The sequence below is a fragment of the Rhinoraja longicauda genome, chromosome 15 (genome assembly GCF_053455715.1).
Source record: "Rhinoraja longicauda isolate Sanriku21f chromosome 15, sRhiLon1.1, whole genome shotgun sequence".
NCBI classification, from domain to species: Eukaryota; Metazoa; Chordata; class Chondrichthyes; order Rajiformes; family Arhynchobatidae; genus Rhinoraja; species Rhinoraja longicauda.
Genome location: NC_135967.1, coordinates 5,634,102 through 5,650,020, shown reverse-complemented (window position 1 = coordinate 5,650,020; position 15,919 = coordinate 5,634,102).

Here is a 15,919-nt window from a genome sequence, read left to right as displayed (position 1 = left end):
ATCAAGTTAATTAGGGGCAATTGGTATTTAATAGGTCCTTGTCATCTTACATTCAAAACTCAAATTTTGAATAAATGTTAGTTAATATAGTCTGGGATAGTTGGCGTTGAAGGTTTCTCTGCCACAACTTCTTGGTATCACTTTCATAGAGTCATAGACTCATAAAGTGATACAGCGTGGAAACAGGGCCCTTTGCCCCAACTTGCCCACACCGGCCATTATGTCCCAGCTACACTAGTCGCACCTGCTCGCGTTTCCTTTTGAAACTGATTGTAGATTTACACTCGTCCTCAACTTCAACACCACATCCAGAAAAATACCTGTTCTTCTTTTTGTTGCATTATTTCTTTGGACCCTGGGTATTGGGAATAATCTTTTATAACAGTTACAAAGATATAATAAAGCGGATCCAAAATCTGGGAACACATCTCCATAACTTGCCCCAGTAAAAGCAGAGAACTTTGACCAGACTCACTATGACAGCCAAGTGATTGTTCTCATCACTTGCCTTTGCCGCCATCTTGTCCCACATGGTTTCCAGCAGTTTCCAAGCCTCTCGTGTAGGCCCAGCCAGGACCAGAGATACCTACTGCTTCTCGCCCTTTTCATCATCATATCATCATCATCATCATCATCATATATATACAGCCGGAAACAGGCCTTTTCGGCCCTCCAAGTCCGTGCCGCCCAGTGATCCCCGCACATTAACACTATCCTACACCCACTAGGGACAATTTTTACATTTACCCAGCCAATTAACCTACATACCTGTACGTCTTTTGTTCCTCCTTTTTTGCCCCTCTTTCCATCCATATCCCTCCCTCCAACTTTACATTGTACTTTACACCTCTCCTTATCTGACACACTTTTGTCTTCTTTTTACCTCTGGCCTTTGTCACTAACTCCACCCGACTTCAGACTTTAGAGACAGAGTGAGGAAATAGGCCGCTGCCAATCAAAACCCCACACCTGTGTCCACCTATCACTTATAGACACACAATAGGAATGGGTGGCGTTTTGTGTCTTGCTGAGTTAGTCCTACAATGTGTGTCTATCTTTGGTTTGAACCAGCATCTGCAGTTCCTTCCTCCACCTATCACTTCCCAGGCTTTGTCCCACCTCCTCCTTTTTTCCAGCTTTCTCCTCCTTACTCCAACAGTCTGAAGAAGGGTCCCGACCCAAAACATCAGCTGTCCACTCCCTCCACAGATGCTGCCTGACCCGTTAGGTTCCTCCAGCACATTATCACAGAGAGGCACAGAGTTATACAGCATGGAAATAGGCCCTTCAGCCCAACTTGGCCATGCCGATCAACAAGCCCATCTACACTAGTCCCACCTGCCTCCATTTGGTCCATATCTCTCTAAACCGATCCCATCCACGTACCTGTCCAAATGCTTTGTGTTTTTTAGAGAATTGTCTTTCCTATGAATTGCATTGAGCTTCATTCAAACCTGGTGCATAATTTTAAAGCTATCAATAAATCAATGTTACTCCCACATCTCCCCACTCACCACCACCCCTGAACCAGTCTTCACCCCTCCCAATTATTTCTCCCCCTCATACTATTACCTAGCAACGCCCTCTCCAATAACTTAAAACCTCCCCTCCCTGTCCTCATCCACGTCTCCCACTTTCTACATCCCCTCCCCTTCCCCCTCCCTTCTCTTCCCTCCACCCTTGCTTCCACTTCTCTCCTTTCCTTCCCTTATCGAAACACATAAGATTATTAAGGGGTTGGACACGTTAGAGGAAGGAAACATGTTCCCAATGTTGGGGGAGTCCAGAACAAGGGGCCACAGTTTAAGAATAAGGGGTAGGCCATTTAGAACGGAGATGAGGAAAAACCTTTTCAGTCAGAGAGTTGTAAATCTGTGGAATTCTGCCTCAGAAGGCAGTGGAGGCCAATTCTCTGAATGCATTCAAGAGAGAGCTAGATAGAGCTCTTAAGGATAGCGGAGTCAGGGGGTATGGGGAGAAGGCAGGAACGGGGTACTGATTGAGAATGATCAGCCATGATCACATTGAATGGTGGTGCTGGCTCGAAGGGCCGAATGGCCTCCTCCTGCACCTATTGTCTATTGTCTATTGTCTATTGGTTTCTATCCCTCTATTTCCCGCCTGTTCATGAGCTTATGTAAATGTCTCTTAAATGTTACTACTGTTTCTGCTTCCACCACATGCCTTGGCAGCACGTTCCAGGCATCTACCACTCTGTGTCAAAAGCTTACCGCACACAGGGAGTCATACAACATGGAAACAGACCCTTTGGCCCAGCTTGTCCATGTTGACTGGCCCATCTACACTAGACCCACCTACCCGTGTTTCGTCCATTTCCTTCTCAATCTTTCCCATCCATACAGCTGTTCACATGTCTTTCAAATGCTGTTATAGTATCTGCCTCAACTACCTGCTCTGGCAGCTCATTCACACTTCTGTATGAAAAACTTGCCCCTCAGGTTCCTATGTATTCTTTTGCCCCTCATCTTTAACCCTGGTTCTTAATGCCCCTATTCCCCTTATGATCTTTGACACATCTATAAGATCACCCTCAGCCTCCTGCGCTCCAAGGAATGGTGTCCTAGCCTGCTCAACCTCTCCCTGTAGCTCAGGCCCTCGAGTCCCAGCAACAACCTCGTAAATCTCTGTTCCCTTTCCAGCTAACAACATCTTTCCTATAACATGGTGCCCAGAACTGAACACAATACTCTAAATGTGGCCTCACCAATGTCTCATATTACTGCAACATGTCCTCCCAACGTCTATCCTCAATTCGCTGACTGATTAGGCCAATGTGCCAAAAGCCTTTTTGATCACCCTATCTACCTGCGATTACACCTTCAAGGAACTATGTACCTGCACTCCTAGATCCCTCTGCTCTACAACATTTCCCAGAGCCCTACCATTCGCTGTGTAGGTCCTGCCCAGGTTAGTCTTTTCAAAATGTAACACCTCACAATTCTCTGATAAAAAGCAACTTTCCATCACCCTCTGACATTTTCGCAACCTCCAACGGGATCCCACCACTAATCACATCTTCCTATCTCCACCCCTTTCCGCTTTCTACAGAGACCATTTCCTCCACAACTCCCTGGTTAACATCCCTTCCCACCCAAACCACCCCCTCCCCAGGTACTCTCCCTACAACTGCAGGAGATGCAACACCTGTCGCTACACCTCCTCCCTCGACTCCATCCAAGGACCACAACAGTCCTTTCAGGTGAGGCAGAGGTTCACTTGCACCTCCTCCAACCTCATCTACTGTATCCGCTGTTCTAGGTGTGGTCTGCTCAGTCCGCCTAGGCCTACGTGATCTCCCAGTTGCTAAACACGTTAACTCCCCTTCCCATTCTCATGTTGACCTTTTTGTCCTGGGCCTCCTCCACTGTCAGAGTAAGGCCCAACGCAAATTGGATGGACAGCTTAAAACTCAGCGGTATGAATATTGATTTCTCTAACTTCAAGTAACCCTTCCTTTCCCTCTCTCTCTCCGTCCCTCCCCCATCTTAATTCTCCGACTAGTTTCACTGTTCTTCTGATTCATTTTACTGATTGTATGCCTCCTTGTCACCTTCCCCTCAGTTAACAAGACCCGAAATCCGAAGACCCAGCAGTCATTGGGGCCAGGAAGCTGCCCAAATGCTCATCGGATGCCTGGACCGGGAACCCACCCGAAGGCTCTGCGGACGGCGTATCCGCGAAGGGGGCTGGAGAGGTCGGACACGAGGAGAAAGGGCGGGTAGGAGGGTGAACTGTGGTAATGCCTCCAGTGCCTTCAGGTAGGTTGTAGGCTCACGGGACACAAAGATGGCCGGGCGAGGAAAGGAGAGGGACTTTGGTTTGTGGAAACTGCTCCAGTACATTGAGCATGCGGGGCCGACTGGACAGAACTTTGAATAATGGTGCAAAAATAACGGTGCCCGCATGTGTAATATATACAAAATGAATTTCACTGTACAGTTGCATATGTGGCAAATAAAGCACTATTGAACTATTGAACCATTGAGTTAAAATCCTGTTTTGTTTTACATGAGAGCAAAATGATGTACCTTTTTGATAATTGTGCTTTGTTGGGGCAATCAGACCAATGTCCCTGAGTTGCTCACACCTCCCTTTGTTTTCCACATGACTGTACTCTGCTGGGTACTGCAACTCTTACCACAAGAGGGACCTGAGTCCAGGCAGGAATATATAATAGTGTAGCGACCATAGAGAATGGTCCAGGTCGTCGAACCCTCGGATTGGCCAGCGAGGTCACGTGGGAACGCGACCATGGGGATTGGTCCAGGGAACGACATCGCTGATTGGCCAGCGATGTCAGGTGCGCGTTTGGCGCCCGTTTTAGTCAGTTCGGCGAAGTCTTCAAGGAAGACAGTAAGTTTGTATTGGTTGTCCTGTACCTTGTTGTTTAACTCTGTATTCGTGTATTGCGGCTGCAATAAACTTCGTCTACAACCAACAAGTTTCGGACTCGCCATATTGGTGACCCCGACGTGATCTGGACGATCACCGACTGAGCAGGAACCCGACGCCTCGTTGACGATGACCGAGCAGGGCACACCGGAGTCAAGCGCGGCAGGCGTTCATCTTCCGTTATTTTGGACGTACGCACCGCAAGCTTGGTTTATCCACGCCGAGGCTCAATTCCATATAAAGAAGGTGTCGGACGAATCCACGAAGTACTTCTACCTCGTCAGCGCTCTATCGCCGGACACAACCAAGCGCGTGATGCGGTTCATCGTAAATTCACCTGCGGAAGACAAGTACGAGGCCATGAAGAAGGTATTACTGCGAACCTTCGGGTTGAATAAGCATGGTGGTGCGGCAAAACTTCTGCACCTACCGGATCTTGGAGACCAACTGCCTTCCGTCCTCATGGCCGAAATGATGATGCTAGCCGGTGAGCATACGGATTGCCCGATGTTTGAACAGGCATTCCGCGAGAAACTTCCCGAGGATGTCCGACTGCTGCTTACGGATTGTTCTTTTAAGGACCCCGAAGCATATGCAGCGAAAGCGGACGCGCTCATAGCGGCAAAAAACAAGGCAAGTGGTTCAATCAACAAAGTCTCGACATCGGTGACCACGCCACAGCGACGGCAAGATGGCGCCACGTCTCCCGCCAATTCTCCGAAAGCCCGCCAAAAAGATCCGCACAAGCGCGGCTGGTGCTATTATCACCTACGATGGGGTAACGAATCCCGCAACTGTCGTTTGCCATGTACCTTTGCGGGAAATGCCTCGGCCGATCGTACATAGGGGCAGTTACGATTGGCCAGAACCGGCGCCTCTATGTCCATGATCGATTCACGGACACAGAATTTTTGGTAGACACGGGAGCCATCGTCAGCATAGTGCCACCGACCGACCTCGAAACCAGATCGGGTAAGACAGGTCCCACCCTCATCGCGGTTAATGGCAGCCCAATTCGCACTTTCGGTACACGGAAGATGTCCCTTGTGTTAGGCCTCCGCACGTACGAATGGCCATTCATCATAGCCGACGTCAAACAAGCGATCCTGGGCGCAGATTTTCTCTGGGCTTTTTCACTGGTTCCTGATGTCCGCGGTAACGACCTCCGACCCTCCGCCGAAGATGAGCACGTCGCTCCGACAATCGCCTCCTCGCCCAGCCCTACTGTCCAGGCCGTCGTCGCGGCCCCCGACTCGTATGCTGCGATTCTGGCAGAGTTCCCAGAGCTGCTCGTCCAACGTTTTGACACGCCTTCGGCTAAGCACGGTGTGGTCCATCACATCCGCACCGAAGGCCCTCCCGTTTTCGCTCGGGCCAGGAGACTACCGCCAGACAAACTGGTGGTGGCAAGGGCGGAGTTCAGGAAGATGGAGGAAATGGGAATTGTCCGTCAGTCTGACAGCCCGTGGGCCTCGCCGTTACACATGGTCTCCAAGGCATCTGGGGGGTGGAGGCCTTGTGGCGATTATCGGCGTCTCAATGCTGTCACCACGGCTGATCGCTACCCCATACCGCACCTACAGGACTTTTCATCTGGGCTGGAAGGAGCGGTGGTGTTTTCCAAAATCGATTTGGTGCGAGGATACCATCAGATTCCGGTGCGACCGGAGGACATACAAAAAACTGCAACTATTACTCCGTTCGGGTTGTTTGAATGGTTGCGGATGCCTTTCGGTTTAAAGAACGCGGCACAGGCTTTCCAGTGACTGATGGACCGCGTGGGCCGGGGTTTACCCTTTTTGTTTATTTATTTAGACGACATCCTGGTAGCCAGCCCCTCAGTGCAGGAACACCAGGCCCATTTGCGGACCGTGTTCCAGCGGCTCCAAGACCACGGGCTCATTATCCAACCCTCCAAATGTCAATTCGGCCTGCCTGCCCTCGATTTTCTAGGGCACAGAATTACTACTGCCGGCGCCGCCCCTTTGCCCGAGAAGGTGGAAGCTAGCCGGGCTTTTCCCAGGCCCACCACAGTAAAAGGGCTGCAGGAGTTCGTAGGCATGGTTAATTTCTACCATAGGTTCGTCCCGGCAGCGGCGCGAGTCCTGCGCCCGCTTTTCCAATGCCTTGCAGGGAATCCGGTAGAGGTGTTGTGGTCCCCGACCGCAGAGTCGGCTTTTACGGCAGCTAAGGCAGCCTTGGCAGACGCCACCATGTTGGTCCATCCGAGCCCCTCCGCCCCCACGGCCCTGACGGTTGACGCCTCTGACGTGGCGGTGGGTGGGGTTCTGGAGCAGCAGGTCGGTGGCCGTTGGCAGCCTTTAGCGTTATTCAGCCGGCAACTAAATTCGGCCGAGCTGAAATATAGCGCATTTGACCGAGAGCTTCTAGCTCTCTATTTAGCTGTCCGTCATTTCAGGTATTTCCTCGAGGGCCGCCCATTCGTGGCATTTACGGACCACAAGCCATTAACATTTGCTTTTTTGAAATTGTCTGACCCATGGTCGGCCCGCCAGCAGCGGCACCTGACTGCTATCTCCGAATTTACCACAGATGTCCGTCATATCGCGGGTAAGCTTAATGCCGTTGCTGACGCCCTGTCTAGACCTGCTTTTCCCCCTATTTCAGCGGTGGACTGCGAAGTGGATCCCCAGGAGCTCGCGGAGGCACAGCTCCTAGCGGATACCGTTTCGGCTTACCGGTCCACCACTTCGGGATTGAAGTTGGCCCAGGTAGCTTGTGGGTCGGAGGGCACGAAAGTCTGGTGCGATGTTTCTCTTCCTCGTCCCAGTCCGGTAGTACCGCCCTCCCTTCAGCGCCGGGTTTTCGATGCCATTCATGGGTTGGCGCACCCGTCCATCCGCTCCACCTCTGCCTTGGTAGCAGCGAGGTTTGTCTGGCATGGCCTGCGGAAACAGGTAGCGGGGTGGGCACGTTCCTGCGTGCCCTGTCAGACCGCTAAAGTCCAGCGCCACGTCCAGCCCCCCGTACAGGATTTCGAGGTCCCGGCTCTTCATTTTTTCCACATCCACGTGGATTTGGTCGGGCCTTTGCCTTCCTCCCGGGGCTACACCCACCTCCTCACGGTGGTGGATCGGTTCACCCGGTGGCCAGAGGCTTTCCCATTGTTTGATATCTCGTCAGCGTCTTGTGCTAGGACTTTGGCCCTTCATTGGGTAGCTCGTTTCGGGGTCCCAGCAGTTATTACAACTGACAGAGGGCCACAGTTCACTTCGTCCCTCTGGGCCGCGCTGGCGGAACTGTACGGGTCCAAGTTACAACCCACAACTGCATATCACCCCCAGGCAAATGGACTCGTAGAAAGGTTCCACCGCCAACTTAAGGCGTCCCTCAGTGCAAGGCTTGAAGGCCCGGACTGGGTAGACCAACTCCCTTGGGTTCTTTTGGGCATCCGGACTGCTCCTAAGCCAGATCTCGGTGCGTCGTCCGCAGAGCTAGTATATGGCTCGACACTTCGAGTACCCGGAGATCTGTTTCCGGACCCTTCAGCCCTGCTCCCTACAGTCCCATCAGCGTTAGCATCTCTCCGGGAACGGGTGGGCTCCCTGGCTCCAGTGCCGACTTCACGTCATGGGTGTCCCATGGTACATGAACCGTCTTCCCTGAAGGACTGTGAGTTTGTTTTTCTGCGTAAAGATGCCCATTGCGCCCCGTTGCAGAGGGTCTATCAAGGGCCGTTCCGGGTTTTACGTAAGGGAACGGCTACTTTCACCTTAGACATGGGCGGCAAGAGTGAACTCGTCTCGGTGTCCCGGCTTAAACCTCCCATTTGGACCCGGATCAACCAGTCCTGGTCGGTCAAACCCCTAGGAGAGGCCAACCTCCGTTAGTTCCGCCCAGTCCAGAAACCCCCGTTTCGACAGTTCCTCCAGGACCCCCCGTTTCGGCAGTTCCTCCAGGACCCCCCGTGCCGGTAGTTCCTCCAGAACCTCTCGTTCCGGCTGTTCCACCAAGTCTGGAACCTCCGGCTCCTGTGGTTCAGGCTGTCCCTCTCCGTACTCGTTATGGTCGCGAAATCCGGCTCCCAGCTAGGTTCCGCACCTCGGGTTCTGGGGGGGGTCATGTAGCGACCATAGAGAATGGTCCAGGTCGTCGAACCCTCGGATTGGCCAGCGAGGTCACGTGGGAACGCGACCATGGGGATTGGTCCAGGGAACGACATCGCTGATTGGCCAGCGATGTCAGGTGCGCGTTTGGCGCCCGTTTTAGTCAGTTCGGCGAAGTCTTCAAGGAAGACAGTAAGTTTGTATTGGTTGTCCTGTACCTTGTTGTTTAACTCTGTATTCGTGTATTGCGGCTGCAATAAACTTCGTCTACAACCAACAAGTTTCGGACTCGCCATAATAGCATGAATATATAATGTATATGTTTACAAGAAACCACCCAGCAATGTATTAGTTCGGCATAGTGAGTTTTTAATGTGAATATTCATGTGGGCAGGATGCACATTTAACCCATCCAGCAGTCTTTAGATCAATACTAATTGAATTATTAGAATCTATAACCACAGGTATGTCAAGAGAGGAATACATTCTGCACAAGATATCCACTCCACTAGCTTTAATGAAACAAACATCGTTTTTTGATTCATTTAATAATGGGAAGACCAATCAGATAATAAGCTCCTTACAGTTTCTGAGTGCTTTTGCAGAGTATTTCCTGCAGGAGCATCATGTGTAAGTCAAAGGAAAATGCAGCTTCCAACAATGTTCATTTGATTCATTCTTGAGAAAATGGGGCATTTTTTAATGTTATTCGCACTATATAAATGGTGTTTATTGGGCCTGTTGTGTTCCTCGTTGAAAATACCACAGTGAAAGGTCATTATAAATAGAAGATGGACACAAAATGCTGGAGTAACTCAGCGGGACAGGCAGCATCTCTGGAGAGAAGGAATGGGTGACGTTTCGTGTCGAGACCCTTCTTCAGACTGAGAGTCAGGGGAGAGGGAAACGGGCTATGGGAGGGTACACAGAACATTGTCTATTGTCCATAACCTTCTGTAGCTCCCTCCTCCCACTTCTCCCTTCCCTTCTTCATTTGTTGCTCCCACCCCCCCCCCCCCCCCACCCCCTCTCCCCCTCCCACCACTTCTCTCTCCCTTCCTTCTTAAAGCCAAAGAGTTTTTCTATGCACCATTCAAATGATTATTGTTTGGTAGTTTGTTTAAAAGCATAATTTTCTATCATTCATTTTTTTAATCTCTCAATCACATTTATTGAATTAAAATCACACAATAGTTGCACCCACTTGCCACACATTGCAGTTTAAAATATCTGACCTGACAAGGTATTTTACCCAATGAAACCTGCTCCACTGGGGATTTGCACTGTCATTGTAGCACTGCATTTTGTAACTCCCGTTGCTGTATTTTACACACATGCTGGAAGATCAAAACCAGCTTTGGTTAGTTTTAAGCTATTGTTCTTTTTGTCCATCCCAGTACAAACTCTACCGGTGGTTGCCTGGAATCCAACCTTTCATTTCATATAGGCATATAGGAAATGGCCAGACTCCTGTACCTTACTGTGTAGGAAGGAACTGCAGATGCTGGTTTAAACCGAAGATAGATTTAGATTTAGATTTTAGATTTAGAGATACAGCGCAGAAACAGGCCCTTCGGCCCACCGGGTCCGCGCCACCCAGCGATCCCTGCACACTAACACTATCCTATACCCACTACGGACAATTTTTACATTTACCAAGCCAATTAACCTACATACCTGTACGTCTTTGGAGTGTGGGAGGAAACCGAAGATCTCGGAGAAAACCCACGCAGGTCACGGGGTCAACGTACAAACTCCTTACAGACGGCGCCCGTAGTCAGGATCGAACCTGAGTCTCCAGCGCTGCATTCGCTGTAAGGCAGCAACTCTACCGCTGCGCCACCGTGCCTCCAGATGTAAAAAGCTGGAGTAACTCAGCGGGACAGACAGCATCACTGGAGAAAAGGAATAGGTGACATTTCAGGTCAATACCCATCTTCGGACAGGGAGTATGGGGAAAGGGAAACGAGAGATACAGACGGTGATAAAGAGAGATCAAGAACAAAGGAACGAAAGATATGCAAAGAAAGGAACAATGATAAAGGAAACAGGCCAGTGTTAGCTGTGGGCTAGTTGAAAATGAAACACAGACAATGAGACTCACCAGGACAACAGTGAATGTAAGAAAATAACTGCAGATGCTGGTACAAATCGAAGGTATTTATTCACAAAATGCTGGAGTAATTCAGCAGGTCAGGCAGCATCTCAGGAGAGAAGGAATGGGCGACGTTTCGGGTCAAGACCCTTCTTCAGACTGATGTCAGGGGGGGCGGGACAAAGGAAGGATATAGGTGGAGACAGGAAGACAGAGGGAGAACTGGGAAGGGGGAAGGGAAGAGAGGGACAGAGGAACTATCTAAAGTTGGAGAAGTCAATGTTCATACCGCTGGGCTGCAAGCTGCCCAGGCGAAATATGAGGTGCTGTTCCTCCAATTAACTCAGCAGGTCAGGCAGCATCTCTGGAGAGAAGGAATGGGTGACGTTTTGGGTCGAGACCCTTCTTCAGACTGATGTCAGGCAGCATCTCAGGAGAGTTGCGGAGGGAGTTGTGGAGAGACCGGTCTCTGCGGAAGGTGGAAAGGACTGGAGATGGGAAGATGTGACTAGTGATGGGATTCCGTTGGAGGAGGTGAAAATGTTGGAGGATTATGTCCAGTTGGATGGGCCCATGCTTACCAACATGCAGCATGTAACACCATCTCCAGTCACACTGCACATGGACTCTGACACTCCCTTATCACACGCTCCACTATGGTAAACCAAATGATCCACGTTAAAGTTAATACTCTCTAATCCAGACAGTATCCAGGTAATCCTTTTCTGCACCATCTCCAAAACCTTCACATTAATCCTGTAATGGGGCCACCAGAATTGGACACAGTATTCCAAATGTAGCCTAACCAAAGTTTCATAAAGCTCCAACATGACTTCCAGACCGTTTGACGGAGCTTGGCCTCAATCTCAACAACTTCTCTTTTCTCTCCTCTCACTTACTTCGAGTCAAAGGTGTGGGCATGGACACTTGCATAGGCCCCAGCTGTGCCTGTGTTTTTGTTCGTTATTTTAGATTTAGATTTAGAGATACAGCGCGGAAACAGGCCCTTCGGCCCACCAGGTCCGCGCCGCCCAGCGATCCCCGCACATTAACACTATCCTACACCCACTAGGGACAATTTTTACATTTGCCCAGCCAATTAACCTACAAACCTGTACGTCTTTGGAGTGTGGGAGGAAACCCAAGATCTCGGAGAAAACCCACACAGGTCACGGGGAGAACGTACAAACTCCGTACAGACGGTGCCCGTAGTCAGGATCGAACCTGAGTTTCCGGCGCTGCATTCGCTTTAAGGCAGCAACTCTACCGCTGCGCCACCGTGCCATTATGTTAAGCAGCTCTTGCTCCAAACGTACATGGGTACTATTCCCCAACCCGTTCTCCTCTACATTGATGACTGCAAAATTAAGACATGACCTGCTGCAGGCAAAACCATATTGACTTCACTAATTAGCCCATTCTCTTCCAAAGGTGATTAAACCCTATCCTGAAGAAGCCTCTCCCATAGCGTCCCAGGCACTGATGTGAGGTTCACTGGCGCATAATTTCCTCAATTAACCCTATTTCTCTATTTCCCTTCTTAAGCAAAGGAATAACATTAGCCATTCTGCAGTCTTCCAGGGCCTCGTCTGTGGCTAGAGAGGTTACAAAAATCTTAGTCAAGGCCCAACAGTCTCTATCTCAATAACCTGAGATAGATTCCTATAATCCCTGAGTATTCATCCACCGTAATGCTCTTCAACGGACCCGACACCACCTACTTCTCGATCTCAAAATATCCTAGCATGTTCGCATTCCCTCATTATCCTGCATATCCTTCTGCTGATGAATACCAATGCACTCATTTAGAACCTCACCTACATCCTCTGACGTCAAGCATAAATTATATGCTTTATCCTACAGAGGTCCTACCCTCTTTCTAGTTACCCTTTGGATTTTATTGTACATATAAAATGCCTCAGGATTTTCTTTAATACAATTTGCCATTTATATTTCAATGTCTGGTTCTCCTAATTCCCTGTTTGAGTTCCTTCTGTCTTTATTTATATTCCCTCATCAGCCTGGTATGATTTCATCTTCTGAAACCACACATCTGCTTCCTTGTTCTTTACCACCTGATTTGCAATCTCTCTCGTCATCCACGGTTTCGTTTACTTTTACATCCTTGTCCTCACTGGAACATGACGGTCCTGAACTTTGATCGGCCAATCTTTAACTAACTCCCACGTGTCAGATGCAGGCATACCGTCTGACAGCTGCTCTCCATCACTCTCCCTCGCTCCTGCCTAATAATGTTGTATTATGCCCTCCAATGTTGTATTTCACCCCCAAGGTCCAGACTTATCCTTATTCATATCTTACAGCTGAAGAAATTAGAGTCACAGTATCATTCAGCATGGAAACAGGTCCTCCAGCCCAACTTGTCCACGCCAACCAACATGTACCATCTATGTTAACCCCACCTGCCTGCGTTTGGCCCGTATCCCTCTAACCCAGGGGTCTCCAAACTTTTCAGCATGAGGGCCACATTATATATTTGGCACATTTTTGCGGGCCGTGGGAAAAAAAAAAGAAATGCCAGTTTCATAAATTTAATGAGGTTTATATGGCAGCATATGAATAATATTCAATGTTTAAAAAGAGCTTGAATTATTGGAAAAAAAAAATATATACCGTAGGTATACAATTATTTATAAAACAGAAAAAATACAGTGCCCACCAGTGGGCATGCAGACAGTATAGAAATAGCATGTGATATAATGGCGGAGTGCCCATGTATATCACCATCGCAGTGACTCACGGGTGGGCACTCCGCTAAGAAATCATTAAAATGTTAAATTATTATTAAGTCGGCAGCTGCATACAAGCCCTCAACTTGATAGCCTACCTGACGTGTAAGTTCGGAAACTGCCGAGATCGGCCCTGAAGACGGGAGAACTGAGGAGGAGGGAGCCGCTGGCGATGACGGGCACGATGAGTGGGCTGGTAGGAGAGGGGTAATGCCCTGCAAGGTCAGATACAGAAGGCGTTTCCCCCGGGACACACAGGCGGCTGGTCAGGTGATGAGAGGGACGTCGATCGACGGGCCGAGCCAGTCAAGGGCGACGGAGGAGGCCCTGCAGCAGCCTGGGGCCCGCCTGGATCAGGAGCCTCTCCAGTGCATCTAGTGCATGGACCCGACTTTGGACTTTTTGTAAACGGCGCCAAAATATGGGGGTGACTCGTGCACGTGTGATCTGTGCTAAAATAATTCCACTGTGCAGTGCACACGTGACAATAAACCAAAAGACACAACACAAAAAAAATTAATTAATACAGTAAATTAGTCCCTGGTGATATAAGAGTTAACAGTCCTGATGGCCTGTGGGAAGAAACTCCGTCTCATCCTCTCCGTTTTCACAGCGTGACAGCGGAGGCGTTTGCCTGACCGTAGCAGCTGGAACAGTCCGTTGCTAGGGTGGTAGGGGTCCCCCATAATGTTGCTGGCTCTGGATCTGCACCTCCTGATGTATAGGTACTGCAGGGGGGCGAGTGTAGTTCCCATAGTGCGTTCAGCCGAACGCACTACTCTCCACAGAGCCTTCCTGTCCTGGGCAGAGCTGTTCCCAAACCAGATTGAGATGTTGCCGGACAGGATGCTTTCTACAGCCCCAGAGTAGAAGCACTGAAGGATCCTCAGAGAGACTCTGAATTTCCTCAGCTGTCTGAGGTGGTAAAGGCGCTGCCTTGCCTTACCCACCAGTACGTGTTGGCTGCTGCAATTTTTGACCATCTTCGCTATCTATAATACCACCCACTGTAGTGTCATCTGCAAACTTACTAATCATGCCTTGTATGTTCTCAACCAAATCATTGATATAGATGACAAACAGTAATGGGCCCAGCACCAAACTCTGAGGCACACCACTGGTCACAGGCCTCCAGTCCAAAATACAACCTTCCGTGAAGCCAATTTACTATCCAGTCAGCTAGCTGTCCTTAGATCGCAAGCAATCTTACCTTCCAGCCTACCATGCGGAATCTTGTCAAATACCTAAGATAGACACAAAATGCTGGAGTAACTCAGCGGAGCAGGCAGCATCTCTGGAGAGAAGGAATGGGTGATGTTTTGAGTCGAGACCCTTCTTCAAACTGAGAGTCAGGGGAGAGAGAGCTTAGAGATATGGAAGAGTGAGGTGTGAGCACCTTACAACCCAGCAATATGAATATTGATTTCTCTAACTTCAACTAACCCTCTCTCTCTCCGTCCCTCCCCTACCCTCATTCTCCGATTGGTTTCATTGTCCTTCTGATTAATTTTACTGATTGTATGCCTCCTTGTCACCTTCCCCCTAGCTAACAATGAACCATTCTACATTTCCTTATTAGCATCTGCTTTGATCTGTCACTTTCACACCTTATCCTTCCATATCTCTAGACTCCCTCTCCCCGACTCTCAGTCTGAAAAGGGGTCTCGACCCGAAACGTCACCCATTCCAAACTACCTTCGGTGTGAACCAGCATCTGTAGTTCCTTCCTACACGTGACAGATGCCCTGCTGAAATCCATCCACACAACACCCTACAGCTCTGTCCCGATCAACCGTGTTGGTGAAAAGATCCAATCAGATTCACGCGACACGATCACCCACGAACACTTCATCCCTGTGTTGCCCTCTCCCATGTAGGGCTCTCTACATATTGCCTGGGAAAACCTTTCCTCAACACATTTCACACGTTCTGTCCCCTTCTCAACCATCTGCACTGTGAGATTCCCAGTCAATATTGGGAACGTTTTAATCCCCTATTATGACAACCTGACATGCCCTGCAGCTGTCTGCAATCTCCTGGCTTATTTCCTCTTCTAATTCCCATTGACTATTTGGGGGCCTGTAGTGCACTCCCAACAAGGAGATCATCCCTTTCTTATTTCTCAGCTCCACCTCCTATAGCCTCTCTGGCCAAACCATCAGTAATGTCATCACTGACCACTGCCGTGACATCCTCCTTGGTCAATAAAGCAAGGCTCCTTCCTCTTTTACCCCCACCTCTATCTCTCCTGAAGCGTCTGTACCCTGGAATATTAATCTGCTAGTCCTGCCATTCTTTCAACTAGGTTTCTGCAATGGCTTCAACGTCCCAGTTGCTTGTACCTATCCAGGCCCTGAGTTAATCTGCCTTAGCCATCAGTCCTCTTGCATTAAAATAAGTGCAGTTCAAACCAACAGTCCTTCCTCACTCCCTGCCTTTCTCCTGCCTATTCTGTCCCCTAAACTTTCTTTCATCGCCATCCATAATACCTTCCAGCCTTTCACCCGCCTTGGTCCTACATAGGATCCCATCCTCCTACCTAGTTTAAATCCACCCGTGTAGCACTAGCGAACCTGCCTGCTAGGATATTGGTT